The sequence below is a fragment of the Pan troglodytes genome, chromosome 9 (genome assembly GCF_028858775.2).
Source record: "Pan troglodytes isolate AG18354 chromosome 9, NHGRI_mPanTro3-v2.0_pri, whole genome shotgun sequence".
Classification (NCBI taxonomy): Eukaryota; Metazoa; Chordata; class Mammalia; order Primates; family Hominidae; genus Pan; species Pan troglodytes.
The window spans coordinates 135,946,327-135,960,077 of NC_072407.2; the positions used below are offsets into that span (position 1 = coordinate 135,946,327).

Consider the following 13,751-nt stretch of genomic DNA (forward strand, 5'->3'; position numbering starts at 1 on the left):
GAAGAAGGGAGGGAGGAAACCACTAGACTTCTAGTTGCTCCCATAGTCTGTGGAAAGAGTTCCACATTCTAGTGCTCAGGGTGGGCCTTTCCAGAAGCAATCATCCTCATAGCCTCTGCAGCACGTGCAGAAAATCCGCCATGCATCTGTGCATCCTGCATCTCAGATGAGACGATCCGACCGCCAAGCCCTCCGGCCCCTGGATAGGGAGGGGCAGTCGTGAGAAGTGTGGCCTCAGGCCTAAGTCCATCCCAGCCTCCAAGGAGGCCAGGCAAGATGAGAGGAGTCTGAGCTCCATGGGTCTCCACTCCCACCCCAAAGGCTGTCACCAATGCATTGACAGAGCAGCCTCATCGGGAGAGGCTGGGTGGGGGGGGGCATTCAAAAGGGCATGAGGACGCTGAATATTCATGATGCAAATTAAGCAACAGCTAATTGGAAAATGTTGGATTTTATTAAGACCCCAGATTTATATCATTGCAACAGGCACCAACATAATAACAATCATCTAATGGCCACTTTGGGTTCTTTCCAGAGTTTCTTTCCTCTCTTGCTGGCTGTTAATGTGCAGGGCAGAGCAAGCCAGTGAGTAGATGAGACCAAGGGGAGCTTGCTCTGTCGTTGTCTGTGCAGCCCAGAAGCAGGAGATGGGACTGGGTGGTCTGTCCCGGCTCTTTCTGAATCACCAGGAGTGGAGATGCTGAAGAGAGGGCTGGGAGAGGTTTCGTCTTTTCCGCAGGTCAGGATTTCTGAGATTGGGGAGGCAGGGAGCAAAATAGAATGAGGATGTCTGCCAGCCACAGAGGTGGAAGGAGGCTTCACACCTAGCCTAATGCCTTGCTCTCGGCAGACAGTAGAATATTGGTGGTAACCGCAGGGACCAAACGACCTTTAGCAGGGGGCGCCGCGGGTGCTCTACAACCTCCTGGTGTGATCTCCGTGGAGCTGGGAACCAGCTCTTCTCCATCCTGGGAAGGCACTTCACAAGGTCTACATCAACCTGAAGCACTGAACAACGCTTGGAAGTTGGGGGAAACTCCAGGCTACTGGTTTAATTTCCCTGCCCTGCAGAGAGAGAGAAACATCACCTTTAAAGGAAAGAGTATAGTAAAAGATGACTTGGATCCTTTGAAAAATGTCTGCTATGTAATTGATGTTACCTTAGAAGACAGAATACAATCGCACCTGTTCCACTTTGAGATTTGCTAAAATGGGACCAGGTGTGAAATGAGCAGAGCGGGGCAGTCTGTGAGCCCCTTCCGAGTGACTACCTCTGCTACTTACGAGTTTATCTGAGCTCAGACGGACTTCAAGTTAACAATCCCACTTTTACCACAGAAACAACAGAGAGGGACGAGTAGTAAATGTCTATTTAGAAAATAAAAACTGAGCATTAGAATCCGGAGAAATGCCCATAAGGACCCCCTGATGAATGGTGTGTTTGATTGACCCTCCTGCTTTGCAGAATGGCCGTGGTCACCACCAACAGGCATCTAAGACCTCTCTCCTCACACCTAAGACCCAGCAAGTGAGCCGAGGGCCGGGGTGACCATCCTTGCTCTGCAACCCTGGCCAGGCAGACCTGCCGCCACCACACTGCTCTGCCCAGCCCAGCCGCAGGTCCTTCTGAGTGGGCCGGTAGCTAAGTCCTCTCGAGGCTGGGAGGTTTCATTTGGGGAGCAAGGCAGGACTGCAGCCCCACTCCCAGCACAGGTGAGGGAGGGCTGTGTCCACACTCAACATTATTGCTGGGGGTGCCTATGAGGGTATTTCTGGATGGGATTCGCATTTGAATCAGTGGACGCAGTAGACTGCCCTCCAATGTAGGGGGCCTCATCCAGTTCATTGAGGGCCTGGGTCGAACGTGAGGGCAGCAGAGGGGGTTCGTCCTTCCTGCCTGCCGGCTTGGGACGTCTCCTTGCCTCTTCCCTGGCTCCTTCTGGTCTACAGCCCTTTGCATTCAAACTGGGATTACACCACGGGCCTTTCTCGTCCCCACCTTGCAGACAGCACAGGGTGGGGCTCCTCAGCCTGCCGAGTAAAGTGAGGCTCATAACAAATGTGAGATCATAATAAATCTCCATATACATGCAAATAAACGTACACATACACATAGCCTGTTGGTTTATTTCTCTGAAGCGCTCTGACTGATACACTCACACACCCCTAATATTCAAAACCCCAAGAATAATCTGGGGACGAAGTCTCTGCTGAACTGACCCAACCGGTCTCCCCTGGGTCTGAGCCTCCGTCTCCCTGTCTATAGGAGGAAGAGTGAGTAGTCACTGGGGCCGTGGGGAAGCGTCTGGACACCTTTATGTGTAGTATCTTGGTCAAAACTCTCCAGAGGGGATGACGGTGATGCGTATGTTCCTCAGCTCGACTGTGGTGATCATTGCACAACGCACACACTGTCAAAGCATCATGCCGTGCAGCTTAAGTAGATATCATTTTTATTTGCCAATTACACTTCAATAAAGCTGGGTGGGGGAAAGAACACGTTACTCTAAAACAATCTGTGTATCTCCTTTGTCCTCTTCCAATTCCTAACTTCCTCTTTCAAGAAAAAGATTTTGTTTCTTGCTGAAAGTTACTTGAAATATTTGATGTTGAAGTTCATGTAGAACCCTAGAATATATATGTGTGTATATGTATATGTAAAAAAATACATGCACGCACACACATACATATATAAAGGAAACATATATTTATTTGTGTGTATATAGATGTGTATGGGTTACATATTTTTTCCTTTCTGTTCTTTCTTTCAAAGGTTTGGTAGGCCTTCCAATTTCTAAGCATGAGCTTCCACAGAATGAAATGTCATCGTGAGTCAGTTATTGTATACTCTTGAGATTTCCTGCAGGCTTGTCCTTCTAGGTATTTAAAAGGAAAGCATTTCTCCAGCAGTGAAAAAAATAAAAACCTCCCCCAAGGGCCGGGGGTCAGTTGTGAGCCAATACGGGCACTGAGGCACTGTGAAGGAGGAAAACCGCCTGTTTCTTGCTCTAAGGTCTCAGGTAAACCAGAACAGCTGGTAGAGTGACAGCCCCAGGGAGGGGGCCCTAAGCAGCTGGTGTCAGCAAAACTGGCAAGGAGGGGAGGGTGCCCACGTGTGGGCAGAGGATCAGGAAGATGTGAGGGTCAGCAAAGAGGACTGGAGGGCAGGAGTAAGGGAGCTTCAGGGTCTGGGGCACAGGACACCATGGAGGGAGGACCCTCTCGCCAGCACCTGGGCTCTGGGCACCTGTGGGTTCAGCACCATGAGACACAGGTCCAGTGGAACCCTGTCCCCACCCAGGTCAGACACTGGAGCCTGTGCCTCCACATAAGGCAGGGGAGAGGCCCATTGTTTCCACCGTTTCCCGAACCCCTTATTCTCCACGTGACTGTGTTTCACTGGGCGGAACTTCGCCAGCCGCTCAGGACTCCTGCACTCACCTTTCCCCTTCTCCCGCTCCATGGCTGTGGCCTCATCTCACCTCCCTTACCCAGCCCGGAGGCTGGGTTCACGCTGCCCAGCTCTCCTGCCGAGTGAGCCCCTCCTCCACTCGCCCTCTTTTCCCTCTGGCCCTTCTTCTCTATTTACCGGAGTCTCCCCCAGGCCTGCTCTCCTCTCCCCACTCCTCGGGGGCCCTCATGGTCCCTCAGTCCACAGTGCTCTCTGCCTCTGGCCCTGCTCACCCACCCCCAAGGTGGCAACTGGTGTCTGTCGGCATCTTCTCCTTCCCATACTCTCCACCGGGCACCAGGCACATGCCCGCCTGTAGGGTTTTCTGGTGTCTTCCCTCCACACATCTGCATCGAGGGTCTCCCATGCACTGGCACTGGGCACAGTGCCAGGAAGGAGGACTTCCAGGATGCAACCACCCAGACCCTGGCCGATGGACGGCCAAAAGATGCATCGGCCAAAGAAGCAGTCCTGAGCTCACCCGCCTTCTCTGTCCCTTCACGGTCAGTAAGGAAAGGCCCAGGAGCAGCGTCCCCCCGGGGCAGGCACTCAGTGCAGGCCTCTAGGACAGGGCCGCAGAGCCAGGGCTGCCACCAGCTAGCTTCTCTGGCCTCCTCCCCAAGGCATCAGGCCTGCCCTTGACTCAGTGACAGATTTGGCTGCTCCTCACCCACCGTCTGGCTGCATCCCTGCTAGCCCTGGGTTTCTGACCTCAGCTGCCACTGCCAGCAGGCTCCGTCAGCCACAGCCGTCTCCACGCCTAAGTGACAGCCCTGCTTGTCACTGTGGCCAGGCGGCAGCACGCTGTGTCCTTGGCTCTCTCCTGCCTGTGGCACACACTAGGCTGCCCCCTTGCCCGCTGCGGTTCTGCTCACACTCTGCAGCTGTACTGTTCCTCCCACCCAAGCTCCCCAGCACCTGGGGAAAGCTGACTGCGTCTGGCTTCGCATGTAACCTTGGCGAAACTCTTACCCCTTTCACACCTGCCCTCTCTTCTGTAGAATGGCAGTAATAAGGCACAGGACTGCTGGGAAGGGAAAACCAGGTCATGGGTGTGGAAGTGCTTTGCAAATCCCAAAGCCCTATAAGATTCCAAGATAGATTTCTTATTATTCTGATTGCTATATTACGACCTGTCCCAAAGCTGATCACCTTCTAGCTGGGCTGTGCAAACACTTCATACCTAGGGACACCTCCTCCATCCCCAGCTAGATTCTGCAGGAGTCACTCATAGCTCAGCCCGGCAAGCTGAGGCCACAGGAAGACACCTCATAATTGTGGTGGGTAATTTTACCTGTCAACTTGTGTGGGCCACACGGGCCCAGATATTTGGCCAAGCACTGTTCTGTTTGCCTGTAACGTGTCTCTGGATGAGATGAGCAATTGAATCTGCAGACTGAGTAAAGCAGATGGCCCTTCCCAGTGTGGTGGGCCTCATCCAACCCACTGAAGACCTAAATAGAACGAGAAGTTTGACCCTCCCTCGAGGAAGAGAGAATTCCTCCTGCCTGACTGCCTTCAAACTGGGACGGCAGCTTGTCTCTGCCTTCAGACTTGAACAGAAATGCTGGCTCTCCTGGGTCTCAAGCCTGCGGGCCTTCGGATGGGAACTATACCGTCAGCTCTTCTGGGTCTGTAGCTTGCTGACTGCAGATCTTGAGACTTGTCAGCCTCCGTAATTGCATGAGCCAATAACACACAGACACACACACACACACACACACACTCACCCGTGCTGTTGCTTCTGTTTCTCTGGAAAACCCAATACAGCGATCTTCCAGTAGTCTTCATCAGGCTGTGTGTCAAATGGAAATGTGTTGGGGGATTTGGGGGTTGTCAGATGATTTAGGAGAGTAGACACTGCTAACATTTGGGGTTGAGGGTACGAGACACCAAAGGTCACCTAAAACCCATACTTGTCCTTTCGGACATTCTGGATGGAGGCTCTGCCAACCTTTCCAAGTCCCTGTCCACCTTTCCAAGTCCCTGTCCTCTACTCTGGCAGCCACGAGAGCCACACAAGCAGCCCTGGCTTCCTTTTCTGTTTCTTAAACATACCAAGCTGGTTGCTGCCTAAATATTTCACACCGGCAGTCTTTTCTCTTGGAGCAATCTCCCCTGCCCACTGCCAAGGGTTGAATGGTTGGTTCCTTCTTGTCCGCCCGGTCTCAGCTGTGACAGCACCAACTGAGAGAGGTCTTTCTTGATCACTCGGTCCAAGGTGGTCCCCCCGCCCCGAGACACTCTTTACTCCACCTGCCTTTCCTTCTCGTTCCCCCGTGGAAGGGCAGTGTGCTCTGCTTCCGCTCCCTGTTGTCTCTCTACCCCCACCAGAGTGTGTACCCCACAAGGACAAGAGCTGTAGGCTGCTCATCCCTGTATTCCCAGAACACGGTAGGAGTTCCGTCAGTGTTTATTAGACCTATGTTTGGAGCCTGCAATGTGCCAGATGCTATGCTGGGCACTGAAAGATGCGAGGTAGAACAAGCTCTTCCCACTACGGGGAGAGGTGTCTCTGGAATTTGTTTGGCAAAAGCCCCGTTGGCCTTTGGCATTCCTAGGGGAAAGCGCTGGGCACCAACACAGCCACCAAGACGTTATTCCTATGACCAGGCTGCTGCCTCAGTCCACAGGGGTGCGGGGCCCTCTCAACCTCCAGCCTGCTTAATCAGAGACACATCCCAGGGCCCTTGCCCTGTCAGCTCCCAACCCTCCCCTGACCCCACCCCACCCACCACATCCTGTCTCCGGAATCTAGAAGTCTGCCAGTGTGCAGCCCCCCAGCAGGGCTCTGCGGCTAGCCCCACGCTGGGCCCCTCTGCCCAACCCCTGCCACCCTGAGCACGTCATCAGGTGTGGCCGTCAGCATAGGAAGCAGCCATTGCACGTGGGAACGTTCCCCACAGCCCCCACCCTCTCCAGACCACCTGCGATTTAGGCTTCCAGAATCCTACCTTGTCTCACGCGCAGACCCACTCAGGTTCAGAAGGACGGACCCACCCTGGACCAGGACTTGGTCTTAAGGAGAGTGTTTCAAAAACTGCCTGACCTTCAACTTGATCCCAAATATCTCCTTGCTGACTCCATGGGACTTCAGGTCGGTCAAGCCTCTGGGGCTTCTTGGCGAATCTCGAATTTGATGGTACATCTGGAAACCAGCTTCACGGGCTGTCTGCGGAGAGCAGTGGGCTTGAGCAAGACAACCAATGCTGTGGGAAGAGAATGCACTCGGAGAACGCACGGACTCATGGGGGCCAACACACACCGGGGCCTGTCAGAGGTCAATGGGGTCGGGGGAGGGAGCATATCAGGAAGAATAGCCAATGCATGCTGGGCTTCATCCCTGGGTGATTCGATGGTCTCTGCTGCAAACCTCCATGGCACACCTTTACCCGCATAACAAACCTGCGCATCCTGCACGTGTACCTCTGAACTTAAAATAAAAATTAGAAATTTGAAAAAAGAAAGAAAAGAAAATGCATTCAGAAATGGCAGTGAGCTGGCCCGGCTGGCACGCAGGTAGACACCCACTTGCTGAGACTCGAGATATCTGCTCCTGCCTTTGATTCTGGCACTGTCTCCAGAGCTTTGTGTTAAAAATGTAAATGTTATTATTCATATGCAACCTGGGAGGAGTAAAACATTAGTATTTCCGCACTGCCATTTTATCACCCTAGTAGATCAAATACCTGAGGAGAAAAAGCCAGAATAGGGTATCTAGGAAGAAGGAGGGGAAGGAAGTCCTGGAGACAAAGATTTTTGTTTCACAATTTTGCCTGAGGCCACACCTTCGTGATGCTCTCTGGAAGGGAATACCCCAGGCAGGAAAGGATCACCAGGTGTCAATCCCAGCTGGTATCACAGTCTGCCTCAGCCTTGCCCTACCTCATTCGGAGCCAGAAGAACCACTGTCACCCTCTCCCCCGTTTAGAGATGTTAATCTGATCACTAACCTGTCTCTGCAAAGTGTGAACATTTGTTTTTCTTAGATCAGTTGATACAAGGTTGAAATTATTCAAAGGGAATTCTTAAAATATGAGACAGAAATGCAAAAAAACAGAAAATGCAGACAACTGTTTTCTCCTAACACAGTGCATCTCTTTCTGCGGGTGCAAATGGCCCTGCTGGCTGCTGGAATTTCCATGTCCTCAGAATCTAAGACTTCTGTTCAATAAAATCGTATCAAATCCCAGGGACATGGATGAAACTGGAAACCATCATTCTGAGCAAACTATCGCAAGGACAGAAAACCAAACACCGCATGTTCTCACTCATAGGTGGGAATTGAACAATGAGAACACTTGGACACAGGAAGGGGAACATCACACACCGGGGCCTGTCGTGGGGTTGGGGGAGAGGGGAGGGATAGCATTAGGAGATATACCTAATGTAAATGACGAGTTAATGGGTGCAGCACCCCAACATGGCACATGTATACATATGTAACAAACCTGCACCTTGTGCACATGTACCCTAAAACTTAAAGTATAATAATAATAAAATTTTTAAAAATTGTGTCAAATCCATAGGTCTTTCATTTTTTCTTCAAGTTAAGCAAGCTTTATTATGTTATAACTTATTTGCACAGAAGCGATAGACTACAATAATATAAACTGCAGTGTAGATTGTAGTCAAACTTTCTAGTATCGTGTATTTTCATTTGATCTACACATTTTGATCAAGCATATCTAATATATTTGCTGAAACCACTTGGAAGCTTGGACCAGGGGCTCACCTGAACCTCAGACTGAAGTCGTAGCTTTAGTGTGGTGTTGCCACTGTGCCTTCCTGGGGTGGGGCTCCGGGAGTGTGGGGGCAGAGCCAAACTTCTGCCTGCAGCCCAGGTTGCTGGAGCCGTGGCCTGGGTGGCACCTCCCAGCTGAGGCGGGGGGCTACTCTCTCTGGCCCCCAGGCATTGCAGAGACAATCACCATGAACCACGAGGACGCTTCCTTTGTCCTTCTGGAAGGGTCTGTGGCTCTCAGCCTCCTCTCGCCCCAGCCTTCTCTGTCATAGTCCTCGCTCTGTCACTAACCAGCTGTGACCAAGGGCTTTGGGATCCATACTTGGGACTGGTCTCTCTACTTCAATGCTTTGCAGTTTGACTTTCTGCAGTGATGGAGACATTCAATATGGCAGCCACTAGCCAAGCAGAGGGGGCTTCTCAGCACTTACAACATGGCCAATGTGCCTGAGGAACTGAGGTTCGAATTCTATTTCATCGTCATTAATTTAAATGTAAAAGGCCAGACATGGTGGCTCATGCCTGTAATCCCAGCACTTTGAGAGGCTGAGGCGGGTGAATCACCTGAGGTTACGAGTTCAAGACCAGCCTGGCCAACATAGTGAAAGCCCGTCTCTACTAAAAATACAAAAAGGGGTGGTGTCATGTGCCTGTAATCCCAGCTACTTGGGAGGCTGAGGCAGGAGAATTGCTTGAACCCACGAGGTGGAGATTGCAGCCAAGATCACGCCACTACGCTTCAACCTGGGCTACAGAGCAAGACTCCGTCTCAAAAAAAAAAAAATGTAAAGAACCAGATATGCTAGTGGCTACCATACCAGACAGTGCAGCCCTGGCGAGTGGCCACATGGGCACCCCCGTTACCAGAGGCCCCTGGCGCCTGTCAGAAACCTACGCGCCAGCCCTCCAGGCTGCAGGGACATGCACCTTGGAGCTTACATTTAAAGTCCTACCCAGTCTAAGAGATGCTTTCTTTTCATCATATCTGCGCAGCAGATTTATACCTTTAACCTTTAATTATAGCGTCAGCCTACGGAATGATCTGTTTCTCTCCAGGTTGGATAATGGGCTCTGCCACCACTAGGAGATCTTTACTTCTCCCTTGTGGGTGCCAGAGGGGGGTGCCGCTGAGGAGAAATACCTGAGTGGAGAGGAGGAAACGCAGCCATACTGTGCAGCACCTAAATGCCAAGGAAAGGAGTTCAGGCGTGATGCCTTCAGCAGTGAAAAATCCTTGAAGATTATAGAGCAGAGGGGTAGCAAAGGTAGCAGACAGTGAAGGAAAGCCTGCGAGGTTGAAAGTCTAGAAGCATTGGATTTGGTTCTCTTCACTAGCTATGAAGAAGTATCTTATTCATAGCTCACATTTCTGAGACTCAATTTAATCTTTGTCTGTAAAATGGGGATAGTACCCACCTGTATTAGTTAGGATTCTGCAGACAGAGTCAATAAAATACAGATAGATAGATACAGATATATAGTTACATAGATAGATATAGATATAGAATATATATATATATATATAGAAAGAGAGAGTGAGAGAGAGAAACCAGGCTTTAAGGAATTGGCTTACACAATTATGGAGGCTGACAAGTCCAAAATTTGTAGAGTGGGCCAGCAGGCTGGAGACCCAGGGAAGAGCCCACGTCGTGGTTCAAGTCCAAAGGCTGGCAGAATTCCTTCTTGCTCAGGGGAGGTCAGCCTTTTACTGCATTTAGGCCTTCAGCTGATTGGCTGAAGCCCACCCATATTCCAGAGGACAATCTCCTTTACTCCAAGTCCACCAACTTAAACGTTAATCTCATCCAATACATCCTCACACAAACACCCAGAATATTGTTTGACCAAACAGCTGGGCACCCTGAGGCCCGGCCAAGTTGACACATAAAATTAACCATCTGAACACCCTGTAGTGAGGGCCACATTCATTCACATGTTTGAGAGAATGTATATGACCATGTTTTGAAACTGTCACGTGCTGTAAGAATACAAGATCAATCGCCACATGAAAACATGCTCCATTACTAATCATCAGGGAAATGCAAATCAAAACCACAAGGAGGAGACACCACTCGCACCTGTCAGAATGGCTGTTATCAAAGAGGAAAGATACGTGCTGGCAAGGATGCGGAGGAGAGGCAGCCCTTGCATACTGCTGGCGGGAATGTGAATTAGCGCGGTCGTTATGGAAAACTGTACGGACATTCTCAAAAAATTAAAGATGAAACTACCATACGATCCAGCAATCCCACTGCTGGGTATCTACCCAAAGGAAATGAAATCAGTGTGTCAAAGAGACATCTTCACCCACCCCCCAGGTGCATTGTAGCACTGCTCACAATGGCCAAGACATGAAACAACCTAAGTGTCCATCAGTGGGTAAGCAGATAAAGAAAACATGGCATATAACATAACTGAATAGTATTCAGCCTAAAAAAGAAGAAAATCCTTCATTTGCATGGCCTGGATAAACCTGGAGGACGTTATGCTAAGTGAAATAAGCCAGGCACAGGGAGAAAATCCCGCAGGATCTCACTCCTATGTGGAATCTAAGAGAGTGTAACAGGCTGGGTGTGATGGCTCATGCCTGTAATCCCAGCACTTTGGGAGGCAGAGGCGGGAGGACTGCTGGAGCTCAGGAGCTCAAGACCAGCCTGGGCAACATAGTGAGAAGCCATCTCTACAAAAATTAGCTGGGCGTGGTGGCGCGCACCTGTAGTCTCAGGTACTTGGGAGGCTGAGGTGGGAGGATCACTTGAGCCCAGGAGGCAAAGGTTGCAGTGAGCTGAGATTGCACCACTGCACTCCAGCCTGTGTAACAGACTGAGACCCTGTCTGGAAAAAAAAAAAAAGATACTTTGGAAAAGAGGAGTCCTTGCCTCTGCTCCCAAATGTGCCGAAACACGAGACCCACAGGCAATCGACACACCAGTCTGGGTCTTTAAGAAGAGAAAACAATGGGATTTAGAGTTAGAGGCCCTCAGCAGATGCCCAAACATGGAAATGGATGAATATTCACTAGAGTTGTTATCAGCCAGGATCCTGGCAGAAAAAAAAATCATCTTGGCTGGTCCAAATGAAGAGACTGTAACAGAAGGGCCACTTACAGAGGTGAAGGCTGGGTGAAGGGAGGGTGGGTACAGCACAAAGCAAGCCCACCCCCTCGGTGGTTATTAAAGGTCACAGCCTGGCATGTAGCACCTCACACCATCAAAGCAATTTCACCCCCATCATCCTGCCTGACTCCCGCAACAGGCTTGTCGTGGGGTACGTTACAATCCCTATTTTACAAATTGGGCGACTGGATTGAAAAATGAAGCAACTTGCCCAGGGTCACAGGACTGTTCCCCTGTCTTCACATGCCCTCGTCTTTCCACCACACCACACAGCTGTCCCCAGAGAGGGGACACAATGACGCACCTTGTAAAGTGAATTTACATTCAAGAATTTAAGAAGGATATTCCCAGGCATTATCTCCTAGCGGTGCTCACCCTGTAGCTGCTGCCCCCACGGGAAGAGAGTCACACGTGGCAGCTGGGTGATTCCCATAAGCACACACTGGACGATGCTACATGCTGCTCTCCATCCCTCCGATGGCTCGCTGTCACCCGGCCAAGACAGTAAAGAGCCCTCTGTCATCTGGCCCTGGCAGGTGATCTCCCGGACCTAACTTCCTTTGCCCAGGCTGGTATCGAACTCCTGGGCTCAAGCAATCTTCCCACCTCAGCCTCCCAAAGTACTGGGATTACAGGTGTGAGCCACCCACTACACCTGTTCTCCTCTTTCCTTAGGACACCCAAGTTAACCAGCTTCTCTGCTCCCCCTTAAACGTGTCAAGCACAGGCCCATCTCAGCTCCCACCCCCACTGGCTGCTCATTTCACTTGGAATTCTCTTCCCCCAGGTTCCATATGGTGTACTTCCTCCCTTTATCCAGGTCTCTGCTAAAATATAAAAAAAAAACTTTCCCAAGGAAGCCTTCCCTAGTTACCCTGCATGTAATCACGCGCGCACACAACACACACACACACACACACACACACACTCTTCCCTTATCATTACTTGGCACTTTGTCTGTTTATCACCTGCGGTCCCCACCAGCAAATAAGCTCCATGAAGGTGGGAAGTGTCTTCTCCTCATCGTCTCCAGTGCCTAGAGCAGTGCCCAGCACGTATAAAGGGCACAGAATTGTTGTTGAGTGAATGAAAGAGCAAACGCCGTGTGAAGAGGTGAGAGGGCCGGCAGGTGCAGAGGGTTGCACGCTGCGCACTGCGACCCCGGTGTCTCCCTCTTCTTCCTCCCCATTCCACGCTGGCTGCAGCTGTGATCTTCCAAATGTTGAATCAAGTGCCTCCTTACAGAGCTTAGTCTATTAAATATTGCAGAGCCTCCTGGGCTGAAGAGATGCTGAATGTCAGGAGAAAGTTTGTCTCCAGGAACAAAAGCAGGAAACACTCTCCTCACTCCCAGCCTCCAGATGTCAGAGGTCCCTAAGGCAGAGGGTGAAAGAGCCGCCAGGACAACATCCTGCCCTTGCGTATAGAGATAGATGCCCACCTCATCTCATTTCCCAGTTCCTTTTGGGCTTCCTTCAGGGAAATTCACTGTCCTTTCTGCCCCCAGTGCCTTCTCCCCACTTGCCTTCCTCATTAGCCCCATAGAAGCAAGACACCGAGGTGGGAAGGGGGACGAGGAGGACTGGACCCTATTTCTCCCAACTATGTAAAGGGAGGGATATCAGGGAAGTCTCTGTCTGCGTACTCAAGTTTGGGATGCTGGGACATGTTTCGAATAGCAGGAAAGGACCCCAGAAATATACTATCCAAAGGAAACTGGCTAACTAGGAGGCATGGTTTAAAAAAAAAAAAGACAGCGTCTGCAGCTTCCTGAGTAACATTTCCAAACAAGAACTGCCTGGCCCATAGCAGGGGCTGCTATGCGTCTGAAAGGGGGAGGCGGGCAAGACTGCCATCCTTGAGTCTAGATGGGTGGGAGGGGACCCCCTCTGGAAGGCAGGACGCTGGTGCAGAGAGGGAGTCAGCTCTGTCTTCCGCACTGGGACCACCGTCTGGGGTCCCAGGCTTGGCCTCTGATGGTACACCATGTTCTCTCCCTCCTCATCCACCCTCCGGCCTGCCTCCAAGGACATGATCCAAAGCTTGACACAGGGAACCTTAAACAGTGAGGGAGGTAGAGCTGCCCCTGGAGTTCCAAGAAGGTATAATTACAGATTTTTCACACCATTCACCACTGACAGTGATCTTGAAACCCTGGAGGACTCTTTTTTTTGTTTGTTTTTTTTTTTGAGACAGAGATTTGCTCTCGTCACCCAGGCTGAAGTGCAGTGGTATGATCCGCCGCCTCCCAGGTTCAAGCGATTCTCCTGCCTCAGCCTCCCAAGTAGCTGAGATTACAGATGCCCGCCACCACGCCCAGCTAATTTTTGCATTTTTACTAGAGACGGGGTTTTGCCATGTTGGCCAGGCTGGTCTTGAACTCCTGACCTCAGGTGATCTGCCCACCTCAGCCTTCCAAAGTGCTGGGATTACAGATGTG

General features: G+C 50.9%; 1 long non-coding RNA gene across 2 annotated transcripts; it reads right to left on the bottom strand.

Annotated features, from left to right (window-relative positions):
- Nucleotides 1-432: 432 nt before the first annotated feature.
- LOC104001386 (uncharacterized) lies at nt 433-12,708 on the bottom strand. Of its 2 annotated transcripts, XR_673162.5 has the most exons (4): nt 8,187-12,708; nt 6,406-6,884; nt 5,182-5,246; nt 433-1,065 (listed from the first exon to the last, which is right to left on the bottom strand). It is a non-coding gene; the product is annotated as an uncharacterized LOC104001386 (long non-coding RNA). The 2 variants fall into 2 exon arrangements; XR_008538189.2 differs by having other exon boundaries at nt 433-5,246.
- Between the last annotated feature and the right edge of the window lie 1,043 nt (nt 12,709-13,751).